Source organism: Ochotona princeps, chromosome 19 (genome assembly GCF_030435755.1).
Source record: "Ochotona princeps isolate mOchPri1 chromosome 19, mOchPri1.hap1, whole genome shotgun sequence".
Classification (NCBI taxonomy): Eukaryota; Metazoa; Chordata; class Mammalia; order Lagomorpha; family Ochotonidae; genus Ochotona; species Ochotona princeps.
The window spans coordinates 26,702,472-26,729,368 of NC_080850.1; the positions used below are offsets into that span (position 1 = coordinate 26,702,472).

The 26,897-nt window shown below is 42.0% G+C and overlaps 1 protein-coding gene across 3 annotated transcripts in view; it reads left to right on the forward strand.

Moving 5' to 3' along the window:
- PRELID2 (PRELI domain containing 2) overlaps positions 1-26,897 on the forward strand; it is a 129,543-nt gene that overhangs the window by 74,866 nt on the left and 27,780 nt on the right. For 2 of the 3 annotated variants that reach the window (XM_058677666.1, XM_058677665.1), the window contains one exon: positions 253-1,761. The exons of the other annotated variant lie outside the window; for it this stretch is intronic. The gene's annotated coding sequence lies outside the window, so the exon portion shown is untranslated. Of the gene's footprint in view, positions 1-252; positions 1,762-26,897 lie in introns of those variants that run through there. 3 annotated transcript variants of the gene reach the window in all.

Sequence of the window (26,897 nt, forward strand, 5' to 3'; positions counted from 1 at the left end):
GTTTGGCTTGATCACAAAGCGCAGCTCTGTCCCATCGGAATGATTAAGACTTCTGTTCTAGCTGTATCTTACTCCTCTCTGCACTGACTTCTCCGAGTGCTTGAATCCTGCAAAACGAGATGCTTGCTTTGCATGAAGATTGCTAGGAAGCAGAGGTGCAGTTTCTTCAGGAATTGTCTCTGCTGACGGAAGGAGATGCTGTGGAGGTGTTGTATTCCTTAGGTGCTAAGGCCTGTTTGCTCTCTTTTATAGGGGCACCATATGTGTGTCTGCTGTTTTTCAAGAATCATGTCTTGGTCACAGTATACCATAGTCCCAGCTTCTGGAACCCAGGTGTGGGGGTGCAGTGTCAGCAGCTCAAAGAAGAAGACTGCTTCCTGCCGGGATGTAGAGACAAACTCCTCTTGGAGCCTGCTTCTAATAGCTCAGTTCATGCAGCTGGACTCCTCATCGGATTTTTATGACAATCTCATTGTAATTCGACAAATAAAAGAAAAGATCCCTGGAAGATAATGTGTGCCACACCTCGGGATGTTCTGCTGATTGTCTGGTGGCTGTGTCTGGGTGTCCTGGAGCAGGATAATCAAGTCCTGTGGAGGGTGCGTGTGCCCTTATGTTAACTGCATTGCTGTTTGTAAGGATTCTGGAACATAAAAAGGAACTGAACCTGGTGCTGATTCATAAGTGGCCTGGAATCAATCAACCATGGCTCAGACTTGTGCTGAAGCTAAGCCATATTTATAGCAAGCTTTAAGATTCTCAGAAATCAGAAAAATTTGTATTATGTCCATCAGTACTATGCAACTACGCCACGTGAACTGTGATTGGGTCTTCCGAAGGAAAATGAGACACAGAGTGTGAAGGTGGAGTCCACTCTTGGCTCCCGCTGGCTTGTTCTGTGACATGGAACCCACTCATTAACCTCTCTGACTCTTAATGGTATATGTAGCTACTTGGGCCCAAGTCTTTCTGCCAGTGAGCTGTGATGGTGAAATGAAGCATTTTGGTATGAACACAGATTTGGGAGACAGAAAGACCTCATTTTGAATCCTAGTGCAGCCACCTACTAGCTCTATGATCACATACACGATTTTTAAGCCTTTCTGAAAAAGTTTTCTAAGATGATAGAATTAACTTTGTGAGTTTGTTGGACTGATTTGAGATTACATATCTGAAATGCCTGGTATGGTATTGGCTGGTGTGGGTGATGGACCAAACCTGACCCTGCACTAGCTGTTGCACATGAGTCAAGTCTAAGGACTCCCCAGGTGAGATTTGATGGGGGATTCTCCATGTAGACCACTGGACTCAGATACTAGCCTCAGGAACAATCACAAGATACATAAGCCAACCATGGAGGAGAGGTATCAGGACAGGGCTCTTCAGTTGCTGATGCCCATGCAGTGGAAAGCATACCCAGATGTCCATGAAATACATGACACCCAGCTCATGTAAGCCAGCAGAGAACATTGAGTACCTCATCCAAAGATGCAGAGAGAACAGGTTGGACAGCTCTCCTGACCAGACCTTGCAGTTAGCGTCTGGGTCTGTGGATACACCAAAGTAGACCTGTTCATTCAGTAGACCTTAGAAAGATTTTCTCAAGCCTGGTGCAGTGTAGCCGATGCTGTTTCAGAACTAGCAAGATCAGTCAAGCAAAACCCTTGGAACATTCTTCTTTCCCATATCAGGTTCTCCAAGCCAATATCAAATGATTGTCTACATCCCAAGGTGCTGACTGTAATAATATGGGGAAAAATAGTGGGAACGAGAAAAGGGAATAGTAGGGGGGGAATCCCTCTACCCTCATAACTGTATCATGGAAAACAATAACAATAAAAAATTGAATAAAAAAAATAATTAGGTGCCTGATATAAAACCTGATGATTGGAAGTCCAATGTGCGATTTTGAAAAACTGTCTCAACTATACTGTAAAGCAGTATTACAGTGAAAAAAATCACATGTTGTCAGTTTATATTTCCTGTGATCAGTAGTCCAAATGTATACTCTGTAACATAAGCTTTGAAGAGGTAATGGTTTAGAATTCATCTTCCTAAGGTAAATATTGAGGTGTTACTGGAAAGTCTTGAGGACATTTTTATTTTAATATTTGAAAATGTTTCCACTTATGCATTGATGACTCTCACAGCAATTGTACTTTTTCCTATTAGCCTGCCCCTATGAGCCTCCTCCTACTGTATTTCACGAGTTGGTGCTGCTATTGGGTTTTGTCTTAGGATAATTTCCTTTCGTTTCTTTAGTTTTACTCGTAAGTTCCATTGGAGGGGGAAATGGCAAGGCAGGGCAGGGCAGGGCAGGGGCAGGCTCCAACTCGTCTCGTCAGGTTCATGCCACTGAGCAGCAGAGGCCCAATGAGCTGATCCTTGATGTCGCCTTCCCGGTAAATGAACACTGTGGGCAGATTCTGGTCTGGGTAATTGGGTATGCAGGTTATCGAAATGGCTCTGATAAATTTCACATCAGGAAACTTCCTTGCGAGTTCACTGAATTACTGATTTATCAGGGCACAGAGGGGAATCCCTTGCTTATAGAGGTGCAAGATTACCCACAAGCCCTCACCAGCTTTGGTAACTTCTTGAACGTTGTCTTCTCCTGAGATCTCCAAAACTTCTCCAAATTTATTCTTTTTTTTGAGTTGCTCTCCACTCAGCCAGTCTTTGCTGTCTGTATATTTCAATAGCACTGTCATCCTTTTCATGTCCCAGGACCCATGTGTGCATCAGTTCATGTCCCAGCTGCTTCACTTCCCATACAGTATCCTGCTTGTGGCTTGGGAAAGCAATAGACAACAGCCCAAAGCCTTGATACCCTGCACCTGCATGGGAGACCTGGAAGAAGCTCCTGGTCCCTGGTTTCAGATCGGCTCTGTTCTAGCCATTGCGGCCACTTGATGAAGGAACAAGTGAACAGAAGATCCATCTCTCTCTCTCTCTCTCTCTCTCTCTCTCTCTCTCTCTCTCTCTCTCTCTCTCTCACTTTCCAATAAAATCAAATCTTCTTTTAAAAAGTTTATTTTGGTGCAAATAATTTTGAAATCCATTCATAGTTTTGTGTGTTTTTTTTTGGTAATACTTTTTACAAACCTTTTAAAGTCCTATTGCAGTGTTCTCCCATCAGTGGTAACTGTTAGAAGAGAATGCTTGCAAGAAGATACCTCTTCTTTCTAGTCCATTGGAGAAGTCTAATTTATTATGCATGAAAAAAATGTGCAATATCTTGTAAATATTAGTAAAAGAAAAGAAGTGCTAAAATTACTCCTTTGTGTGTAGCCTATTTTATTATGATCAGCAGCTTTAAGTTGCATTTGTTGGAACAGAATCCCACACAGGGCCAAGATGCCATAATAACCCAAGACACTTGGTTGTCTTGAAAGATTAACCTGACTAATGGCATGGCTGGACCTTAAAAGTAGCTCTTGGAATTATGGACAAGCATGCTATTCAAGAGGCAACAGAGGGAAAATAGCAGCCAGCATCCTGTTAAACTCCACAGAGCTTTTCCCCAGCATTCCTGGAGAAGGTTAGAGCCATTCCATGCCTGCCATCTGTTAGGCTACTGATGCAATCATTGCTTCTTTGTGTTGTTGCCAAGAGGAACTTTCAGATCTGATGACAAAGAAGAAAATGCTAACTGTTAGTGTGGGTTTTTATTTTCCCATTTGGAATTGAGGTGTATTGCCCAAATTTAGAAGTCTATCCGTTGTTCAAACTTTGTTTTTTTTTTTTTTTTTGGTAAAACATTAGGGAGAAATTATTTTATGGACAGAATTCTTCTGTATGTGTTTGTTTAAGGATGCAATCCAGGGGCGAGCACTGTGGTGCAGTGGATGAAGCCTCTGCCTGCAATATGGCTTCCTCTGTGGGCCCTGGACTGAGTCCTAGCTGCTCCACTTCAGATCCAGCTCCCTGTTAATGCACTTAGGGAAGCAGCAGAAGATGGGCCAAGTGCTTGGGCCCCTGCACCATGTGGGAGACCCAGAAGTAGTTCTGACACCTGGCTTGATTTCATGGCTCTGTGGCTTATGGCTGGCTCCTCCCAGCCCTGTGGTCATTTGGAGGTGTGAACCAGCAGATAGATGGAAAATCTCTCTCTCTGTCTTTCCTTCTCTCTCTCTCCCTAACCTTTCTCTCTGCCACTCTCATTCAAATAAGTCAAAATAAAGTAAAAAAAAAAAAATTAGTGTCATAGAAGCCAAAGTTGTTCTAGCCAGTTAAAGAAAGAAAAAAAGAAAGAAAAGAGAAGAAAAGGAAAGAAAAGAAAAAAAAAATGATCACCTTTATTGCCTGGAAATTCGTCTCAGAAACGGCATTTGAGAGCACTGGAGGGTGTGTCTGGGAGGTTTAACACATCTAATATGTTTTCCTCCTGGCATCTTTTTGCCTGACCACATCCTTAGATGCAGCATGCATTCACTGCTGATTTCTTTGCGATTGGGCATATAAACTTTTTGAATACTGAGGTTCACACCTGAGACATTAAGTTGGCTGCAGTTTTTAGCACTGGATTAAACAGTGTGTGTCAGGTGACAGCAGGAGCCACTCCAGCTTAGGAAGTTGTCTTTTGGGTGTGTGAAGTCAGAAGCTGGCATGGTAACTTGGGTGTTAATTGTCTGCCTTGGGTGTTAATGTTTTCTAAAAAATGAAATCTCTTTTGGCAAGGATGCTGCTGAGATGAGTTGGGGAAGAGCAGAACATCAGCCACACGCCTGTGCTTTCTCTTACCTCCCTCAGAAGCCTCTAACCAAGGGCTGCTGCCTCCAGCTCTCCAAGCAGGGTGCTTGCCCCCTCGTACATCCATGGTCACCTGACTGTGAGGGACCGAGGAAGGCTCTTGCAGCATCCATTTTTCTTAATCTTTGTTGGAAAACAATTTTATATGGAAACAAATAACAAGAAGATATCAAATTGGAATGGATTCTTGATTCTTAAGGGCCTGGCACGATAGCCTAGTCCTCGCCTTGAACACCCCAGGATCCCATATGGGCACCAGTTCTAATCCTGGCAGCCCTGCTTTTCATCCAGCTCCCTGCTTGTGGTCTGGGAAAGCAGTTGAGACCAGCCCAAAACCTTGGGACCCTGCAACCAACGTGGGAGACCTGGAAGAGACCACTGGCTTCAGCTCTGGCCTTAGCGGTTGCTTGGGGAGTGAATCAGCAGATGGAGGATCTTTCTCTGTCTCGTCTCCTATCTGTGTATCTGATTTTCCAATAAAAATAAACAAATTTAAAGAAGGTGGACAATTGGTCTGTTGGGCCATGTCTCTGACCCTGATAGGCAGTGAATTTGGATTAGTAGTTTGAATACTGAGGTCATATTGATCTTCAAGAGGTTAAGACTCTTAGTTGGGGAGAAATTGTATCAGTATTGAGAACATTTATTGAACATTAAATTAGAAATCATTTGTCGGGTGTGTATGTGTGTGTGCGCACATGCGTGCATGTGCAATCTGGCTGAAATATTTTTGTTTTCTTAGGAAGATAATATTTGTCACCATGTTGCTTGTGCCATACCATTTACACCTCTAAATGGAAGGAAGCAGTTCAGATATTTTTAAATAGCACTGCTGTCTCTGACCAGTGGGTCCAGTGTTTAATCCAGAGTGCTTGTTAAAACCAATAGGAAGGGTATAATTAGTCTTGAAAGGGGTAAAATAACACACACGGGAAAAATTCAACAAAGCCAAGCTTTGATCCTTGATTCTGGTAATTATAGTGGTGTGACTGTTTCTGCTGTAGTGGAGCTTTTACATTTCCAATCACAAACCTATTTTCTCAGATGTGTTTATCAGAACTGTCATCTAGCTGGGAATTGTATGGGGGTCACCAGCAGGAATGCCCTTCCCTTTGTGTTAAAACATAGATCTTTCTGTTAATATTGGCAAATATGGTGGTAACCCAACTGCCTTGTGTGTATCCTGATCTGATCTGAATTTGTTTTCACAAAAATGAAATTCAAAATACATCTTTTGTAAGTAAATGAAATGACAAGGAATGTCACACCTGATTTTGTAGATGTTTGCCAAGTAGTGGTTGTAGACTGAACTGTACCAGGCAGACGACAAGTCATGTAGAGCTCAGATTGAAGGCGCAGGAGCTAGAACCTAGATGGAATCCTGGTCGGGCTAGCCTCTAGTTAGGCTGCCTGGGTCTTCTCTTCCTTGTAGGAGGGGGAATAATCACGGTGTGTGCCTTGTTGGCGTGCTGAAAGGTCGAGATGAGTTACAACAGGTAGAACGGTGGGAGCAGTGTGTGGCTCAGAGTCAACATTCAGCAGTGTCTGAAAGCCACTGGGTAGAGTTGGTACGAACTCTTCAAATATGGGAGAATTTCCCAGAGAACCACTTACATTTTGGAAATTTTTGGTTTTTGGAGATTTTAATTAATTTATTGTTATTGTATTTTTTTAGGGTGCACTGTGAGATACTTAGATGTATATGATGTGTAATGATCAAATCAGGATAGCGTTTCTACTTTAAACTTCTGATTAACACTTGGTAAATGTGCATATTTCTGGGTACAGTGGAGAAGTTTAATATGTGTATGCAGTGTGTACTAATCATATCTGGGAATTAGTATTTCCATTCTCTTAGCATTGCTTTGGGTTGGGAACCTTTACTCCCCCACTTCCAGTTAATCAACAGCAGGTTATTGTGAACCACAGTCTGCCCATGTGCTGTAGAACACCAAAACTTACTCCATCATTTGTCTGTGTCTCAAGTACTGATTATCCAACCTCCCACCATCCTCTTCCCTGTTTAGGGGGCATTAAAAATGGTAAATTTAATTCCTTAAAAGTTATAGGAATATTCAGTTGTTCTATTTCATATTGGATGAATTGAGGTGATTCGTGTTTTTGAGATGAATTGGTGCATTTCACCTCAATTATCAAGAGATTTTCCATCATATTTTCTATTTTTTAAAACTTTTTTTATTATATTTTTGACAATCTTTACATAGTTAATTAGGGTAAAAAGGTTCAAGGGCTATAGGAAAGTGGGTAAGATTTTTCCATCATATTTTCTTAAGATTCTTTTTAGAAGTTAATTTTGAGAGAAACAGACACACAGTGCTTGGCAGCGTGGCCTGGTGGCTAAGGTCCTCGCCTTGATCCCATATGGCTGCTGGTTCTAATCCCGGCAGCTCCACTTCTTCTCTATCTCTCCTCCTCTCAGTATATCTGACTTTGTAATAAAAATAAAATAAATCTTTAAAAAAAAAAAAAAACCAGACACACAGAAACACAGAGAATTTCCATTTGTTGGTTCTCTTTTTTTAGGTGCTTTCAACAGCTGGAGCTGGGCCAGGCAAGAGCCGTGAAGCAGGGACTCGATCCACACCTCCCATGTGGGTGGCAGGGACCCATCGCCCCCTACCCCACACTGCCTGGGAGCTGGGGTTGCGAGCATAGCTGGGATGTGAACCCAGATAACTCACTATGGATGTTGAAGTTGTAATCCGCGTCTTAATGATGAGGCCAATGGCCTACTCCTATTCTTTTGAATCTTCGGTGATGGTTCTGGTATTGGTGGCTTGTAGGTTTTCTCTGTCTCCTGGTCAGTCTTGCTAGATATTTACCAGTGCTGTTGATCTGTTCCAAGAAGCAGCTCTTTGCTTCCTTTTCTTGCTGCTTCCTTTGGGTGTATTTCTCTTCTTTTTCCAGATCTTCAATGGAAAAACCTAGGACGTTTTGAGAATCTTTTATGTTTTGTGATTTTTAATATAATGACATAAATTCTACTTCTAGCACTGCCCTTATTGTGTCCTGGATAATTTTTTGTTTGTTTAAAGATTTATTTGCAAGGAAAAGTAACAGAGGGAGAGATAGAGATAGAAAGAGAGAGACAGAGAGATCTTCCATCTGTTGGCTCAGTCCCCAGATGGCCTATATGATGAGGCTGGGCCCAGTAAAAGGGAGGAGTGTGTCTCCCACATGACTAGCAGTGGCCCAAGACTTAGGTTACTTCTCTTCTCTTCCCAGGTTCATTAGCAGGGAGTTGGATTGCAAGTGGTGCAAGCAGGAGTTGAACTGGTAATTTGAGAAGGTATGTCAGTATCACAAGAGGGGGTCTTAACCCTGCGTGTAACAAGGCTGACCCTGCATGATGCTTTTTGAGGGAATATCTTTGTATAATTGTGTAAGTGATTGCTCCAAAGATTACATTCTATATAAAAAGCACATCATAATCCTCATGTGTGGTCATTTCTCCCCTGTTCGCTATCCTGCAGCCATGGACTTGATGCACAGAGCCTGATAATAACACGCGTGGACTACAGACTGATGGTCAGTTGCCAAAGTTTACTAGTGGCATCAGGCTTTCATAGACTGAGACTCACATAGGATAAGGGAGGATGTGTTGAGGATCTTATGTAGTTCCCGTAAACCTTTCTATGGAACCCATCAATTGTTTCCACACCCTTGTTTGAAACTATCTTTTTGCTTTGTATGTCCAATCAAATGTCCTCATTCAAATGATATCCAATCAGTTCTCATACAAATGATATTGTATCAATTGTCGTCCTACTCTCCACCTCTAGTAAAATGTAGAAACCTTATCTCCTTTTACAATATTACTTTTCCTGTTTATAATTAAATATTCCTCTGTATGCATTTAGTACGACAGCATTGTTGTTTGCAATAGCTGTCAGACATAATGACAGGACTCAGAGGTTCAAAGTCTGTTGTGTTGTATTTACCCATATTGCTTTTAGCGTGTGCTTTATTCTTGGTTTTCTAAGGTTTCTTGTTTAAGGGTTGTTTTTATATGTATCGAAAGTATGTTAGCTATTCCTTTAGGGTAGATCTGATGGTGACTAATTTAATTAATTATTAATTATCTGAAAAATTCTTTCCTTAATCCCTGAAATTAGGCTTTTATTGAATATTTAGGATTTAGGGTTGATAGTTTTTTTCCTTCAGCGTTTTAAAGCGTTGTTCCATTTTCTGTAGCCTCTGTTATTTCTGATGAAAAAAAATCCATTTTTTCACTTTACTGGGATTGAGAAACTTCCAAGAGTTCATGGAAAAATAGAACTAAAAGATTAGTTTATTTGGGGGCTGGCATTGTGGCACAGTGGGTAAAGCTTCCACCTGAGGCTCCTATAGGCACGGGTTCAGGTCTGATGCAGCTCCCTGATAATATGCCTGGGAAAATAGCAGGGGATGACCCACGTTCTTGAGCCCCTGCACCCAGGTGGGAGATCTGGAAGAAACTCCTGGCTCCTGGCTTTGCATCGGCTCAGTTCTAGCTGTTGGTACCTCTTGGGGAGTAACCCAGCAGATGGAAGATCTCTGTCACTCTGTCTGTCTGTCTTTCTATAAGCTTACCTTTCAAGTGAACAAAGAACTCTTGGAAAAGATAAATTTATTTTGATATAGAATGTTTTAGAATTCATTCATACAAGATTTTCCAAAAGTCCATTTGAAAATGTGTATTATAAGAAAAAACTGCCTGATTTTTTTTAAAAAAATTCTTTTATTTTTATTGCAAAGTTAGATGTACAAAGAGATGGAAAGACAGAGAGGAAGATGTTGATCCACTCCCCAAGTGGCCTCAACGGCCAGAGCTGAGCTCATCTGAAGCCAGGAGCCAGGAGCTTCTTAAGGGTCTCCCATGTAGGTGTCCGAAGGCTTTGGGCCGTCCTTGTCTGCTTTCCCAGGCTACAAGCTGGGAGCTTGGTTGGAGGTGAAGCAGCTGGAACATGAACCAGCGCTCATATGTGGTCCTGGCATATGTAAGGAGAAGATGTAGCCAGTGAGCCAACGCAGAGGGCTCTATGTCTTGTCTTTTTGTTCTATCCTCTACTCCATCGTTTGTTTGCAGCACATTGGCATTTGTTCATCCAAAGGTTTTGTGAGGGCTGCCTGTGTTAGTTTGCTTTCTCTTGCCAGTAATGCAGTGCCACACTGGATAGGCTATAAAGATAAGAGACTTGTTTTTATTTAATTATTAGTTATTTTTATTTTTGATGATTTTTACATAGTTGATTAAGGTGATAAGGATCAAGAGAGACAGGAAGATGGGTGAGATCACCATTTTCACATTCTCTTTTTTTTATTCCTGTGTCTGGGGGAAGTGGTGAGACCAGGAGAGAAGCCACACCCAGCCTCCCAGATACCTCTGTACCCTGGGATGGAGGGCAGTCACCCGATAGCACCCCTGGGTCCCTGATGTGGGGCATGCCCCAAGGGTCCTGCTCCGGAGGCTTTCATAGTTCAGCAGTTTCAAATCACTGCTAATCTCGCCTCTCCAAGTGCGATGAAATCTCTCCAGAATCCACTGGTTGACCCAGTCCACCTTAGGGTCTCTGCACAGATATTCACTGTCAACACTTGCCTGGGGTAGCTGATTGTTTTGTTCTGTCCTCTGTTGTGGTACCAGGTGCAGACTCCAGTGTACTGCCTAATCCTCCATGTGCTCCTGGATATGCTGTCCATTGTACCATCTGAGGCTCTAAGGAGGCCCAGCTCTGACACATATACTCTATGGTCAGACCATGCAACCTGCAATTCTCTCCGTGGTTGGGGTTCTGTAGTCCAGCAATTCAGTTGGGGCTATCCCCATAGATACTTCATATGAGGTGATCCCAGACCTGATTCTTGTATGTGCTTGCCAATACAGGGTCTGGCACAGTCTGTTGCCCCAATCAGCTTACGCATATGCTGGTGGTTGCCACTGCTGGGTCTGTTGTCTCCATCTCTGTCTTCTACACACTCTGATGGATGTTGCAGTTCAGCCTAATTCCACCCACCACACATTCAGCCCTCACGCAAACCAGTGGGAGCTGCAGCCTAATTGGAGGGGCCCGCAATAATCCCCACAGGCCTGCCCCTTGCACTGGTTCCTGTGCTTGCCAATATATACAGCACAGTCCCTGGCGTGGTCTGGACTGCTCGCTGTTGGGTTCTTTCACTCTACTGCAGAGACTGTGTCCCAGCAGAGGAGTTAAGAGACTGTTTTGACTCATGTTAGTTCAAGGTTGAAGGACCACATCTGGAGATGACCTTCCTCCTGCTGGATTCCTGAGGTGTTGCAGGGACATCAAGTGGCCAGGGAAAGGAAGTGCAGGTATGTGTATTTTCATAGGCAGTCCTGAGTCCTTCATTCTGTTATTTAAGTGTGTACTGACATTGCTGTACAGATAATGGCAGACAGTCAAGCATCCTATCGTCAAGATAACTCCATGGCGCTGTAAATCTTTGTTTTATCTTTATTCCTGTTGGCGATTTTGTTTCATGGCTTCTCATTTAAGGGAATGTATAGTAACTGCGCAGTAGATGATCATGTCCAGTTATGAAGATACAATGCAGTAGGCGTCTCTGCTTCCAACTCAAAGATGGACTCTCAGTGAAACTGTTGGATATTTCTTCTCTCTTTTCAAACCATGGGTAGTCATTCACTCTTGCAGGATCCGTCTTAATCACCTCCCAAAGTCCTACCTTTAAGCGCCATAGTTGGATTAAAATGCTAGCCTCTTAATTTCTCACAACTCAGATTGAACTCCAGCATGAGTTTCAGAGAGGGAAAAATCAAAGTCAAATTCTGATACTACTAAATAAAAATGCTTGACATATTAATTTTGACATTTCTGTTGTTTTGATTTTTGGCTTTTATTGATTGTCCTTTTTTCTTTTATGTTGAAGTCTTTCTGTTTTTTTTTTTTAAGATTTATTCATTTTATTACAGCCAGATATACAGAGAGGAGGAGAGACAGAGAGGAAGATCTTCCGTCCGATGTTTCACTCCCCAAGTGAGCCGCAACGGGCTGGTGCGCACCGATCCAAAGCCAGGAACCTGGAACGTCCTCCAGGTCTCCCACGCGGGTGCAGGGTCCCAATGCATTGGGCCATCCTCAACTGCTTTGCCAGGCCACAAGCAGGGAGCTGGATGGGAAGTGGAGCTGCCGGGATTAGAACCGGCACCCATATGGGATCCTGGGGCTTTCAAGGTGAGGACTTTAGCCACTAGGCCACGCCGCTGGGCCCAAGTCTTTCTGGTTTTTAATATGATTTTATTTTGTGGCTCTCATTTATAAATGGTCCATTTAACTGTCTGATGGTGATACCACTGCAGTAGGGCCAAGGGTAGACGCTGCCATGTTGCAGTGAGAAGGGTTCACCGTTTGGCATCCCTTGATGTCTGGATGAAAGAGCACATCTTGTTATCCTTTAATGGGCATGGGTCTTCTGTGTTTCCATTAGGCCACACTGGTCTCCCCAGATGGATAGGAGTGTCTCGTTATTGATTCCTCCCTGACCTCTGCTGATGGTATACAGTTGGCAGAAGTCTTCTCGATTTGGCCTCCTCTGACATGACCTCCCTGGGAAAAAAATGGGGTGCTCCTCCTGCCAGGTGAGGGTGTTGTGTTCATGTAGTCTCTGTTGGGGAATGGGGCACATTTACTACCTGGAAAGGTGGTAGTCCCAGCTCCCTGATAGTTCTGGTTATCTGCTAGCAGAAGGATCAGGGGTCTTATTGCACATGGGAAAGGTGCAAGTTTTGGCTCCCCTCTCAGCTTTGCTGCTGTGGGCTGGGCTGGGCTACTTTCTATCTGTTTTCTATTTAGGTGAAAAATAAAAGGAGGAGTTTATGTTGTAAACTTTTCCGTTTTGCAAGACTTTCCCTTTCCCAGTCCCCTGGCCTGTAACGAGGTGGCTTTTCTTCCCCATTTGTTTCTAAGTTGTGCCTGCTGATGCTTTCACATTGCTGGCTTCTTTAGTGCTCAGTCTGAGAAGTGTGAAGCCCGAAGAAAATTCGAGGGACTTTAAGCAGTATTGTTCTCAATTTGTTTTAAAATTGGAAAGGTGGAGTTAGAGAGAGAGAAGGAGCGACATAGAAAGAAATCTTCCATCTGTTGGTTCACTCCCTTAATAACCACAACGCCTGGAGTTGGGCTGATTCAAAGCCAGCAGCCTAGAGCTTCCTCATGGGTGCAGGAGCCCAAGGACTTGGGCCATCCTCTGCTACTCTCCCAGGCCACCAGCAGGGAGCTGGATCAGAAGTGGAGCAGCCAGACCTTGAACCCATGGGATGCCAGCACTACAGGTGGGGTCTAGCTTGCTACACTTCCACTTTGGGCCCCTTGCTCCACTTTTCGTAGTGTTTGTTTTGCATAAAGTAACCAAGTGTTTGAGCTGTACCACTACTTTCTTGTAAGTCCAAACTGTCAGGGCCTTTTCTGTACTTAATCGCCTTTCCTTCAGTTCTCGGCTGAGGCATTGCTTCTTTTGGGAGATTTCTGAGCCTGTACTAATGCTGGATCTGAATTACTTTCTGTGGCATGAGCACTTTTCCTTGTAATAACTGTGCCATGACTATCCCTCTGTTTTTTTTTTTTTTTTAAGATTTATTATTATTGGAAAGCCGGATATACAGAGAGGAGGAGAGACAGACAGAGAGGAAGATCTTCCGTCCGATGCTTCACTCCCCAAGTGAGCCGCAACGGGCTGGTGCGCGCCGATCCGATGCCGGGAACCTGGAACCTCTTCCAGGTCTCCCACAGGGGTGCAGGGTCCCAAGGCTTTGGGCCATCCTCAACTGCTTTGCCAGGCCACAAGCAGGGAGCTGGATGGGAGGTGGAGCTGCCGGGATTAGAACCGGCCTCCATATGGGATCCTGGGGCTTTCAAGGCGAGGACTTTAGCCGCTAGGCCACGCCGCCGGGCCCACCTCTGTTTCTTTTTAAGATTTATTTATTTTTATTGCAAAGTCAGATATGCAGAGAGCAGGAGAGGCAGAGAGGAAGATCTTCCATCCAATGATTCACTCTCGAAGTGACTGCAATGGCCTGTGCTGCACAAATTCGATGCCAGGAGCCAGGAACTTCCTCCAGGTCCCTGCGGGTGCAGGGTCCAAGGCTTTGGGCTGTCCTCGACTGCTTTCCCAGGCCACAAGCAGGGAGCTGGATGGGAAGTGGGGCTGCCAGGATTAGAACTGGCACCCATATGGGATCCTGGGGCATTCAAGGTGAGGGGTTTAGCCACTAGGCCACCGCAGGGGGCCCTATCCCTCTATGTTTGCACAAGAGATTTGTCCTAACTTCAGTAAGTGAGTGAAATCCTAATCTAAAATTTGACTCTCCTTTCTTTTGCTTCCTCTCACTTTTTTTCCCCTCTCAGCCCCCAGGTTCCTCTACATTTTTCTTGCTTCTTTCCTACTCTCACAGATGGTTCCCCAAGTAGAATTTTACAGAAGTTCTGTATGCTGCCAAATGTAGGTTTGTATCATGAAAAGCAAAATCAACAGTGTTGCTGTTGGTTTGATGAATAATGACATTTGATTATGCTTTTATTTTGTGTTCATCTGAATACCAGGGAAGTTTATTCAACTTGTATCCTACTTCTAAGCATCCATTATGTGCCAAACTCTGTGGGAGACTCTGGAGATAAAAATCATTAGCAAAGCAGAGTCCTTAGACAGTTCTTTTTCTGTATTTGTGACCATTTAGATATCTTTTGTGAATCATCTCTCCACGTCTGTTGATTACCCATCCTTCACCTTCCCTTCCTCCCTGTCCTTACAGTATTTCATTTAACAAATATTTTTGCTCAGTTGTATGGGAGATGTAAAATTAAAGCAAACCTTCTTAAAATTCGTTTAGCGTGTTTTCTGCTTCACCAGTCCACACATTTGGACAAAATTGTCTTTCTGAAAAAGCAGATCTGGAGAGTGACTTCTGTTTTGGCAGTCAAGATGTCTGTATCCCAAATCAGAGTACTAAGTTGGAGTTCTTGTTTTGGATCTGACTCCAGCTTCCTGCTTGAGGGAATCCTGGAAGGCAGCAGGGGATGGATGGCTCAAGCAAAGGGGTTCCTGCTACTGTCGTAGGAAACCTGGATTGCACTCTGGTGTTTTGACTCTGGGCTTGACCCAGCCCCAGCAGTTGAGGGTATTTGTGAAATGAATTAGACAGTAAGAGTTCTTTGTGTCTGTCTCTCAAAAACAAGCCTGGCAGCCAACTCATCACTAATTTTATATTATTCTAAGTAGCTTACATTTGAATTTGAATATTCATATGAGATTGCTGGTTACTGTATTAGGTAGCACTCTGCTCTCTAGACAAGTTACCTACCCTCTGTGATTCTTTAGTTCTTCGTCATTCCTGATCATTAGGGATAAGTAAAGGAAGATGACAAATTAAATATATGGAATTTAGATATAAATTAAAATAGAGATGAATGTGTTTGTAACTCTGCCATCTCATTTTATAAGATATATGTGATTCCCCTATGGAGCAACAGTTAAATAGTATGCATTATTGGAGAAAATTGAACAGTTAGATGAAACGAAACCATTTAAACAGGAACTAGTTACATGGTTGGGTTGTATTTGCAAAGGAACTTGCCCAGATTTTAATTTGTCATCTTGTTTTATTTTAAAGTCATTCTCTATTTGTGTTTTCCAGATGTCAGAGGCAATGATGAGAGGCCCTGAGTGGCAGCCTGTAATATCAACAAGGTTTTAAATAAAAAGCAGCATTTCTCTGATGAGCTAAAGATCTACTTATTTCAGAGACAGTCAGACTGTTTTACTCTCACAGTGTGGCTGGGCATGCTAATCATCCATGTGATTTATGTCGCGGTTCGTTGTAATGCCTCGTTTATAGAGAGGAAGTTTGGGTTTATGGAGCACTTTTGTTTCCATCATCTCATTTTTTTTTTTTTTTTAAGATTGATCTATTAGTATTGGAATGGCAGATTGACAGGGAGAAAGAGAGTCAGAGAGAAAGATCCTCCGTGCCCTGGTTCACTCCCCAAGTGGTCACAAGGACCACAGCTGGAGGCGGCCTGATTTGAACCCGGAGCCAGGAGTCTTATCCAGGTCTCCTATATGGGTGCAGAGTCCCAAAGCGCTGGACCGTCCTCCACTGCCCTCCTAGGCATAAGTAAGGAGCTGGATGGGAAGTGGAGTAGCGGGACATGAACTGGCACTCATATGGGATCCTGGCACGTACAAGATGAGGATTTAGTCTCTGAACTGTTGCACTGGGCTCCCCACCATCTCATTTAATCCCTTGAAGTTCTGTGAAGACGGGAGCAAGTGTCTTAAGAATCACAGGCTCACCTTGGGTGAGTGATTTGTGTAAGGCCACACAGCTAGGAAGTGGCTGAACTCAAATACCTGCATGTGCACTTACTGATCAGAGCTTCAGTGCAGTTAAGTGGTGGTGACTGCAACGATGGAGACATCAAAGCTACTTATATCTATACTCCTTGATTTGTGTTTCCCTCATCATGAATGGTGCTGTTTACACTATGCCAGGCCATTGTCATGCAAAGTTATTTTCAGTTTTTCTTTGAGGTGGAGTAAATTTCATTTGGCCCACATGATTGGTTTTTGAATTGTATCAAAAGGTGTCTTTGTGAAAAGTCCTTTGCTAAATTCTCTGTAAATTACCCAGTTTGATTATTCTATTTCTTGCTGAGATCTTCATTGGTACAGTGATAGAATGGAAACACTTTAACTAATTGTAGCTTTTCATCTGTAAAATGAAATATTCCAGTTAGCATCTGGGAAATGCAGAAACTCAGTTTTAGGAAGCCTCGGATTTCAAATAAAATGGATCACAGCTCGTGGCGGCTGGTGAGTCTGCAATTGATGAGCCATGTGTTGAGACAAGTTACTTAAACTTTCTAAATTAAATGTCCTCATGATAAAATATAACTGATAATGATACCTATTTGCAGAGTTTTTATGAAAATGAGTAGTGCAATGTCCGACATATACTGACCATTTAATAAAAGTTCCCTGTTAAGGTGGATGTTGTCTCTGTGCATTAGGAGATTGGTTGGCTGGATTAGTGAATATTCTGTTTTCCCACAAAACATACAGATAATGCCCATAGCGTTCAGCTTAGTCACGGCCAGTATACCTCACTCAGAGGAAGAGTGAGTTTCGAGTTCAAAAGGTAGGTTATGCATTTCCCAGGGGTCACATGCATTATTTCCTAAAGTGATGTATACTCATTGCATTCGAAAGAATTTGATTTAATGGTCTGGTATATTAGTTTTCTATTACTGCTTTAACAAACCACCGCAAATTTAATAGGTTAAAATAAGTGAGCAATACATTTTGAAATTTCTATTTTTGCTCATTTGAAAGAGTGAGATATATATGTGTGTATATCTATATCTGTATCTATATCTATATCTACCTATCTAGAGAGAACAGGGGGTGGGGAGAGGGATCTTTTATGTATAGGTTCACTCCCTAAATGTCTGGCAGAGTTAGGGCTGCTGCACCAGGCTGAAGCTAAAAGCCAGGAACTTAGAGACCTGAGTACTTGAGTCACTGCCTGCCTCCGCCCTGGGTGCACATTAGCAGGAAGCTGTAACGCACACCCAGTCACTCTAATATGGGATAATAGGACTCTTAATCAGCATGTTAACTACTTTGCCAGATGCCTTCCTCCAAATAACACAAATTTATTTTCTTGCTGGAAATCTGGAGTTCTAAATGATACTAAGAAGACTGTGCTCCTTGGGGCATCTCTGGAAGAGAGTCTCTTCCTTGCCTGCTCCAGCTTTTAGTGGCTACCTGTGTTCTTTGACTGGTGGCTGCCCCTGCTGTGTTTTCAGAACTACCAGTGTAGCATCTTCAAACTGCTCTGCGTCTACTTCCCTTTCGTAAGTACCATGTGGTGACTTACATTGGACCCACCAGATCATTCAGAATCATCTCCCACATCAGTTCCTTAACTCAGTCACACCTGCCAAGACCCTTTTTCTGCAAACGGTGGCATTCTTAGCAGTTCTGAGGATTTGGGTGGACTTCTTGTGGGAAGGGAATCCTAATTCTCCCTATAGTAATAGATAAAATTTGAGAAGGGAGTAAGAGCTAGAGAATATATATATTTTTATATGCATAGTTTCTTGCTTTGGAAAAACTCGTGATCTTAACTGAGAAAGAAAAATTTTTTTGAATTCATTGTGTGCTAGGTAATCAGGATAACTGTAAGAATCTAGAAGGATTCTGTATTCAGATTTCATTAAAGTGTTCCTATGTTCTTTTTCTCTTAAACTATATCAGAAGATGTAGTATGGCTTTTACTTATGGAAAAAAGTAACAAATAGCAACATAAGTATTGCTTTTTTAAACTTTTCCAACTTTAAGAGAATTATTCACTGCCAGTGTTGCATGTGAGAACTTAACGTGCTATGCCACAACACTGATGAATAGATAATTACAGCTCAAAATTAGATATACCCCAAGAACTCTGAGGATCCCCCTAAGAAGTGTATACATTATGGGTGTTAATGCATGTGCAACAACTGAAACACAGTGAAGTAGTAATGTGATACAATGTAGATTTTGGAACCATTATGTTGACTCACAGGTAGGAAACTTGCTTTAATGCTCCCTCAAACCAGCCTGATCTGCATGAATGTGAATGATTCAAATTTTTGCCTCAGCAAAATTGCAAATGTCCCCAATCGTGAATCTTCATGTCATGCGTGCAGAGTCAGAAATACCTTAGTTGGCATTTTGTGCTCGTTGTTAGTGCTGCTCATTAAATACTGCCCGCTCTGTTCCTTTTGACATATGATAGGATTTCATATCTCTTTGAAATGGCCTGACTATGAAAATTACTTTAATCAATAAGACGTTGCGCAGTGGCCAGTCACTTTTTTCTTCTTTTTTCTGGACAGTCTCTTTCAGGCAGGGGCTTTAAGAGCTGATGTGCAATGTGCGTAAGCAGAACCATCTCACATAGTTTGAGTGCAGGCCTTAAATGGGAGTGTTGATAGACGCATGTTGGACTTGAGGTGGACAGGTGTTAGCTGGAAATGAGGGATTGGTTCTTAGCTCACAGGGTTGGTATCTATCATAGTTTGGCTGTCCCTTCTCCCAGAATGGGCACCTTGTAGGACTCCAGTGCTCTGGCTCTGGTCCTAAATACAGTGATTTATGGAAATATTTGAGTATATTCACCTGTTGAGCTATCTGCTTATGTATGCAATATGTATACATTACATATGTATATATGTTGTATGTATGTGTATGTATGATGTATCTAGTACCTATGTAGGTATCCGTAGCTCTGCATTTATCTGTGGAAGTGGACTTGCTGATGGCCTTGGAACACAGCCTTTGATTTCCTCAGCTTGATAACTTGGGAGAAATTTCTTCCTGACTGTAGACCCCTGACCTTTCTTTTCTTACAGCTTTTAGATATTTGGTAATTGTAAATGCTTTAAGCATTTTAAATTCCTAATGCTGATAATTAAATGTAAATCTTACACAACACAAAAATGTCTTTCTCAAGGACCCTGGAATCATCTCTGTGAGATGATAGCATGAGGGGAGATAGCACCCCTCTGTCTGTGTGAGTGTAGGGACCTCACTTTGGAAGGTAACCGTTAGCAGGCACAGGTGATCTAATCACACTGACCACCTTCCCTGATATGTCCTCCAGGACTTTTTTGTTAACTTACTGCAGCATTTGAACGTACTCCTGTCTTTGGTTTCAAAAGAAGAGTTCAGTCTTTCTCTCCTATTGTGGTGGTCTTGAATGACAACTTCCCTGACATTTTTAGCGTATGTTCAATGTAGTTTTTTTTTTTTTGTAATACTGAACATATACTAAAACATTTAATTATATATGAGAAAGGCAGAGCAACAGAAAGAGAAGGAGAGAGAGACAGGTCTTCCATCTGATGCTTCACCACCCATATGGTATTTAACCCAAGCTTGTCTAGGTTAAGCAGAAGCCAAGGGCTAGGATCTCTATCCTGAGCTCGCATATGGCTTGCAAGGGCTCAAGTAGCTTCGCCATCTTCGCTTCCTTCTTGGTGCATTAGCAGAAAGCTGTATAACAAACTGAGGAGCTAAGATTCCAGGTGGCACACAGACAGCCATTGGTGGCATTGCAAGGGATGGCTTTAACCCACCGTGTCACAATGCCAACCCTGAATACATACTTAATTTGATTAAATAGCGCAGTCTGTTTGGGGTTTGGCTATAGTAGGCTGTGTAGTCCCATATATATCTGTTGGCAGTGCTCCCCACAGTTCTACCAAACTGAGATAATACTCAGAATTCTAGTATTAATAGGGAACCAAGTAGCAGTTTGCTGTTTTTTTTTTTTTTAAGACTTTGCGGTTGTCAAATTATCTGTGATTCTGAGTAGTTTGTTTAACTCAGATGTTTGATAGCTTTGAGGCTTTCTCTCTTTCTTTCTATTGGGATTGCTAATGTTTTCTTGCTTCTTTACAGGAGTTTCTGTTATGGTCAGTCAAGGATGTGTGAATCTGATACATTTCAAACACCTTCTTTCATGCTTTCAACCACCAGTGAGCTATACTCATGTTGTTTGTCTAACAGAAATTTACATTTAAAAATGATGTTTTGTCCTTCAAATTTGCATAAAGGTACAAAAATAACATATAGGAATGGTCATATATTATTTATTCAGATTCATTAACATTTGCTTCATTTGTCTATTACATATTCTTTCTACATATGTACAGCCCTCTCTGTGTGTATGTATAAACATATATATATATATACACATCCATTTAAAAATATTTTTCAGAACTACTTGTAAATAATTGTAGGCAGCATTTTTCTTCACTAATTTAGTGTGCTTTCCCAGAACATGCAAAAGCTATCACCACAGTACAAATATGATATTAGGAAGTTTAATATTGATTCAATATTATTGTCTTACCTACTATTTATATTAAATTAGTTTTTCAATAATCTCAGTATTGAGTTTTATAGCATTTCCTCTCTCCTGCCCAGAATTCTATTCTAGTCTCTTCAGCTTTCTTTCATTCATTCTATACCTCAAGATTATTTGTAGATTGTTCATGCTTGGGTTTGTCTGATAGCTTTTCATGATTCTGCGTTTTTTTTTTTTTCTGAAAAACTTCCCAAGTGATATGTGTCATCAGGACTTTATGTCAGGAGCCAGATGATATCAAAGTGTTCAATGACTGAACAGGTTGACTGTGGTTACTTGTTGAACATGAGTGACCATTTTTCTCTTTGGAATGAACTATTTCTTCAATTGGCACATTGGAAGCACAAATCTACTTGCATGTTACACTTGTTATGAACTCACTCCGCATTAGCTCCTACAGATTTCCCTTGTTTTTGTTGTAATTACATAGCACTCCATCATGTTTGTGTGTTTTAGTTTATTCTGTCAACCTGCTAAGCATACACATGCAGTTTATTTCTAATATTTTATAATTATAAAATATATTGCAATGGATAATCTAATGTAAATGTCTTATTGTTGAAGGTATTTCTTTAGGGTGGTTTTCTAGAATGAGAGTGCTGTGTTAAAAAGGAAAATGCATATGTAGTTTTGTTGGAGGTTGCCAAATGCCCCTGACTTAATGGTTATATCATTTACATTCCCACTGACAATGAACAAGAGTGCTTCACAAGCCTTGCCAATGAAATGCTGTTGCCAAGAGTTTTAATTTCCTACCAATCTGATAGAGGAAGAATTGCATTTCTGTGACTTATATTTGCATTTTTCTTATTACAGGTAAAATTTAAATAGTTTTAAAAGAGCAGGGATCATCTTAAAAGTTTTTAAAGCAGTTGTTAGCCAGTGTCTTTAGTTTGTTATTCTCTTGAGGTTTTGACAACTTCCTCTGTTTACATAAACAAAATTTAAGATATATTAGAGATAATAGGTTTTTAAAAATATAATTTTTATTGGAAAGACAGAATTATGGAGAGTAGGAGAGACAGAGAAAGATCATCCAAGTGCTGTTTCACTCTCCAAAGGCTGCGTTGGCTAGAGTTGAGCTGATCTGAAGCCAGGATCTAGGAGCTTGAGCCATTCTCAGCTGAGAGAAGGAGAGATTATGAGAGATCTTCCAAGGCCTGGTTCACTCCCAAAATGACCTCAGAGGCCAGGGTAGATCAAGTTCGAAGCCAGGAGCTTTCTCAGGGTCTCCCATGTGGGTGTAGTGACGCAGGGATTTGAGCCAGTACATAAGCAGGCAGCTGGATTGGAAGTAGAGCAGCCAGTTGGAATATTGGTGCACATATGGGATGTCTACATTGCAGGTAATTAGCCTGTTGAGCCCTGAAACCTTTTTTTATAGCAAGGATATAGATGAATTAATTCAAGCATGTTTCCTTGTAGAATTGTTTCATTTTAGGGCCTGGCGCGATAGCCTAGCAGCTAAAGTCCTCGCCTTGAATTTCACCAGATCCCATGTGGGCACCAGTTCTAATCCCGGCAGCCCCACTTCCCATCCAGCTCCCTGCTTGTGGCCTGGGAAAGCAGTCGAGGACGGCCCAAAGCCTTGGGACCCTGCACCTGCATGGGAGACCTGGAGAAAGTTCCTGGCTCCTGGCTTTGGACCAGCACAACACTGGCCGTTGCGGCTCACTTGGGGAGTGAATCATTGGATGGATGATCTTCCCCTCTGTTTCGCCTCCTCTCTGTATATTTGACTTTTTAATGAAAATGAAATAAATCTTTTTTAAAAAAAACAATTGTTTTATTTTATTATTTTTATAGCTCTCTGGATTAATTGTGATTTTAAATATATGGTCTGAGGAGTGAATTTAATTGTGTCAGTTCCAAAAGACAATACAGTATCTCAGCATCAACTGTTAATTTTACCTATCAGTTTGAGGGACACACTATGTGTATTGAATTTCCATACGTACCTGGGTCTGTCTTTATATTTGCCACACCAATCTTTGCCTATTCATGTGCCAGTACTACCCAGCTTTAGTTTTAGAAGTGCTATAGAATGCTTAGTGCCTGGTTGAGCTAGTCCTTTTACATAGTTTTGTTGTTTCAGTATTTTCCTAGCTATTGAGCCATTTTCTTTTTCAACCTTATTCTGTTTAGGGAGAAGTTGTTTTTTTCTTTTTGTGATACTGAGTTACATCTCCATTTGTCATAATTTACTTTTGTGTCTTTCAGTAGTGTTTTCAAGATTGTCTCATAAGCATTTCTGTTACTACATAACAAATTATACCTAAACCTAGTGGCTTGTCGTGTCACCTGCTTTGTTTAGGTGAGGAACTCAGGAATGGCCTACTTGGCTGGTTCTGGCTTGGGGTGCGGCGGGGGGCTGTCTCATGTCAAGGTAATAGATGGAGCTTCACACATCTAAGGCTTCATCACAGCTTCCAAGATGGCGCATTCCTGTAGCCGACCAGTTAGTGCTGGCCTGTGGCAGGATCCCATTGTTTCCTGCTGTGTGGCACCCTTTCTCAGGCTGCCTGCGTGTCTGTGCCATGTGGCAGCTGGCTTCTGCTGCACGGATGCTCTTGAGAGAGAGCAAACTAGAACTACAGTTGTTGTCGTACCGAAAACTGGATGTCACGTATCATTATTTCCACAGTATCCAGCTCATAAGTCGTAGCTATTCCGTGCGAGTCTGTTTGAAGGAGGGGTTGTATGGAGATGGGCAATGTGTTGAGACCATCTTGGACGTCCAGGTCCTGAGTATTTGTAATCTAGTCTTGGGCTTGCTACTCTCCTTGGCTGTATCCCCACAGTCTTCCTGGACTGCTCGCACTTCCCACAAATGCTTGCCATGGGAGCTAATGTTCTTTATCTGTGAGTTAGTTTAAAGGGATGTGTTTTGTGTACTTTTATCAGTTTTTGTTTCTCTGTATAGTTTATGTGGAAAAATTGTGGAGTGATTCAGAATTAGATGGCCACCATCATTCTTTTATTAAAGATGTTGTTTATTTGTGTTGCAAAGTCAGATATACAGAGAGGAGAAGAGACAGAGAGGAAGATCTTCCATCTGTTGATTCACCCCCCAAGCGGCCACAATGGCCGGAGCTGCACTTATCTGAAGCCAGACACCAGGAGCCTCTTCCGGGTCTCCCATATAGGTTGGGCTGTCCTTGAGAGCTTTTTAATATTTGACAGTAATTGTGTTTAGCAATGCAGAAAACTTGATGGTCATCTCTTAGAAGACTATACAGGCTGCTTCTGGTACATCACTTTTAGCTGAATGTATGAATGCCTTACTGTTCAGTTAGATGTAACTCACTGGAGGATTCAAAGATAGCATTAGGATTTCTGCTTCACTGCAGTTTAGAGTCTGAGTGTCGGGAAGATTCTGGAGTTGTATTTATATTTTTAGTTCAGCTGCCAGCCTTGTGACCCCCAGGTGAGCTCACTGGCTACTGGCTTAGTAGGTCACCTGGGAGCTTCCTCTCCTCTGCATTTCTGCCCCTGATCCTGGACCTCCCTTTGCTGCTCTTTCTCTGCTTTGTGCAGTGCATTCACAGAGTATCCGTGAACAGCTTTGGTCTTCCTGCCCTTCGCCTAGCTGTAGACAGCCACTCCTCAGGACTCAGTGAGGGACTGCAGTGCATTGGCAAGGTTCTGTCTGTTCTCCTACTCCTGTGTGCTGTATTCAGCAGTCACCTGTGCCCCCAAATCACCATATAAGCACCCAGTGAAGGCCCATGGGAACTAATGGATACGTGGTAGCCAGGGCTGATAGTGATGCTAAGATAAGCAATTGTGGTAGCCCACACTTAACCTTTTACTAATTTGAAATGGTTCAGATGAAATGGTTCCGGATTAGTCTCCATCAGTGGCAACCTCCTCTTCATCTTGCTGGTCTGAAAGTTGAAAGAAGCCAGGAATGTGTCTTCTCCCTGTAGGTCATTTTCTGGGCTTTAGTTCTTTTGGATTTCTTTGTAGCCCTAGATTACCAACGGGTTCAGAAAAACTGATTTTGTGGCTCATCTAGCTTGCTGTTTTTAGGATGGAACAACACTACCTTGTTACAATCTTTTACTCCGAAAGTAGACATGAAATTGTCTTGATTTTGATTCTAAACATGGGATTTTGCTATGTTGAATTATATGCCTATCATGGGCAAGTTGCTATTAAGAATGGGCAGTGTGGATGGTGGCCATAGATCCTCTCAGATGTTTTGATATAGGACATTGAAAGGGATTTAGCTGAGGATTAAGATGGTGTAGACAAAGACTAGTGGAACTCTAGTAAATGACCTCATGGATTGTGTAGCAGAAGTTTGTAATTATTTTGATATCTACTTGCTTAGCAACAGAACCCTGAATGTTTAGCTGTATTCATGGTGATCAGAATAATATCTGTTTCTCAACCTCCCCTGAAAATAGGCAGAGGCAGTCTGTTCAAGTTATGGCCAGGAAGATACAGGGAGAGATGCCTTAGAGTTGCTTATGGGAAGTCTCTCTGAAGAACTTCTCTATTGTTCTTCCTCATTTCCACTGCCTGGTGTGCAGATTAAATGGCATGAGCCTCTGCAACCATTTTAGACCATGTGTTGTCCTGGAGGAAGAGTGCCACTCACTGGGAAAGCAGAATTATGGGGAGAAGGAGTCACCCTGATCTCATGAGCATTTTCTGTTCCAGGCCTGAATTTCCTTTGTCTTGGCCTCTTTCATGAGAGAAAATAGTAAAATCTCTATTGTAGTAACCTGAGTTTGGGAGAGAAGTATTCCTATCACATGAATGTACAACAAAGCCAATCTGAGATAGCAAAATGAGATGCATGAAATCAGAATCTTAGAATTTTGGAGCTAGAAAAATTCCTTAATGTCTCTTAATTCAGTTTTCTCCTTTTGAAAATTATGGAAATTGAGACTCAGAGAAGTTAATTTAGTTTTTCAAGAAATTATCCAATTACTGACAGTTTGCTATAGGTAGCACTTGAGCAATCTTCTAAATAGGCCCAGGACTCTAAAACCATTTAACACGCTATTTTAGGGCCCGAAGTGGTGGCCTAACTGCTAAAGTCCTTGCCTTGCATGCACCAGGATCCCATATGGTTGCCAGTTCTAATCCTGGTGGTCCCGCTTCCCATCCAGCTCCCTGCTTGTGGCCTGGGAAAGTGCTCGAGGAAAGCTCCTGGCTTTGGATCAGCTCAGCTCTAGCTGTTATAGCCATTTGGGGAGTGAATCAAGTGAATGGGAGATCTTGCTTTCTGTCTGTCTCTCCTCCTCTCTGATTATCTGCCTTTCCAATTAAAAATAAAATGAATCTTTAAAAAACCCTCAAAAACAAAAAAATTGCTTTTTTAAAAAAGAAACATATAATAAATATCATTTTATGTATTTGTACATATGTGTATATATATATATATAACATCTTCTCTTGAATCACATTCCTATTTATATACAACAGAGGCAACCTAAATACTATGCTTTATTAAGGTATATGACATCTCAGTACATTTTCTAAACCTTGGCAAGGAAACTTAATAGTATCTATTAATTAGAGGAAGAAAGTCCTGTGGGTTAGACCTTCTTTTCCACTGCCCTTTTAGTAAGTATGGGTCCTGAAATAGACCAGTAAAAAATATATCCCTTTCTTTCCCAAATAAAGCAACAGGAAGCTATAAATGGATCTCAACTGAGGTCACTCTTTCTGCTTCAGGGACAGAAAAGATGTGGGCCAGAATACTTCCTCTTCCCTGGGAGGAAGCTGGACTTGACCTTGCAGTGTCTCCTGTCAGATGGCACGCCATCCTTGGGCTGGCCACATGCTGCAGCCTCCAAGGGAGTGACCACAGCTCTGGGACCGGGGGAGGGGTTAAGCACAGAGAAGGAACTAACCACACACCATGTGAGCATTGAATCTAGAGAGAGTCAGACGGCTGGAAATCCTTTTGTTGCTGATTGACTTGCGTGGCTTTCTGTTGCTAAAAGATTAAATCTGGTATTGTTAAAAATGATTTGTATCTTGGTATAGTTAAAAAACTTAATCTGTCACGAAAACAGCAGATATCTTTTCTTGTGTTGTCTTAAAATATAGCTAGTACTAGAATCTATTTTTCCGTCATGGTGTTCATTCCACCTCACTGACTCAAAACAGGCACTTAGCCAAGGCCAGTCTTCTATTGTCAAAGTGAGATAGTTCTGAAATATGGTTCAGAGGGACC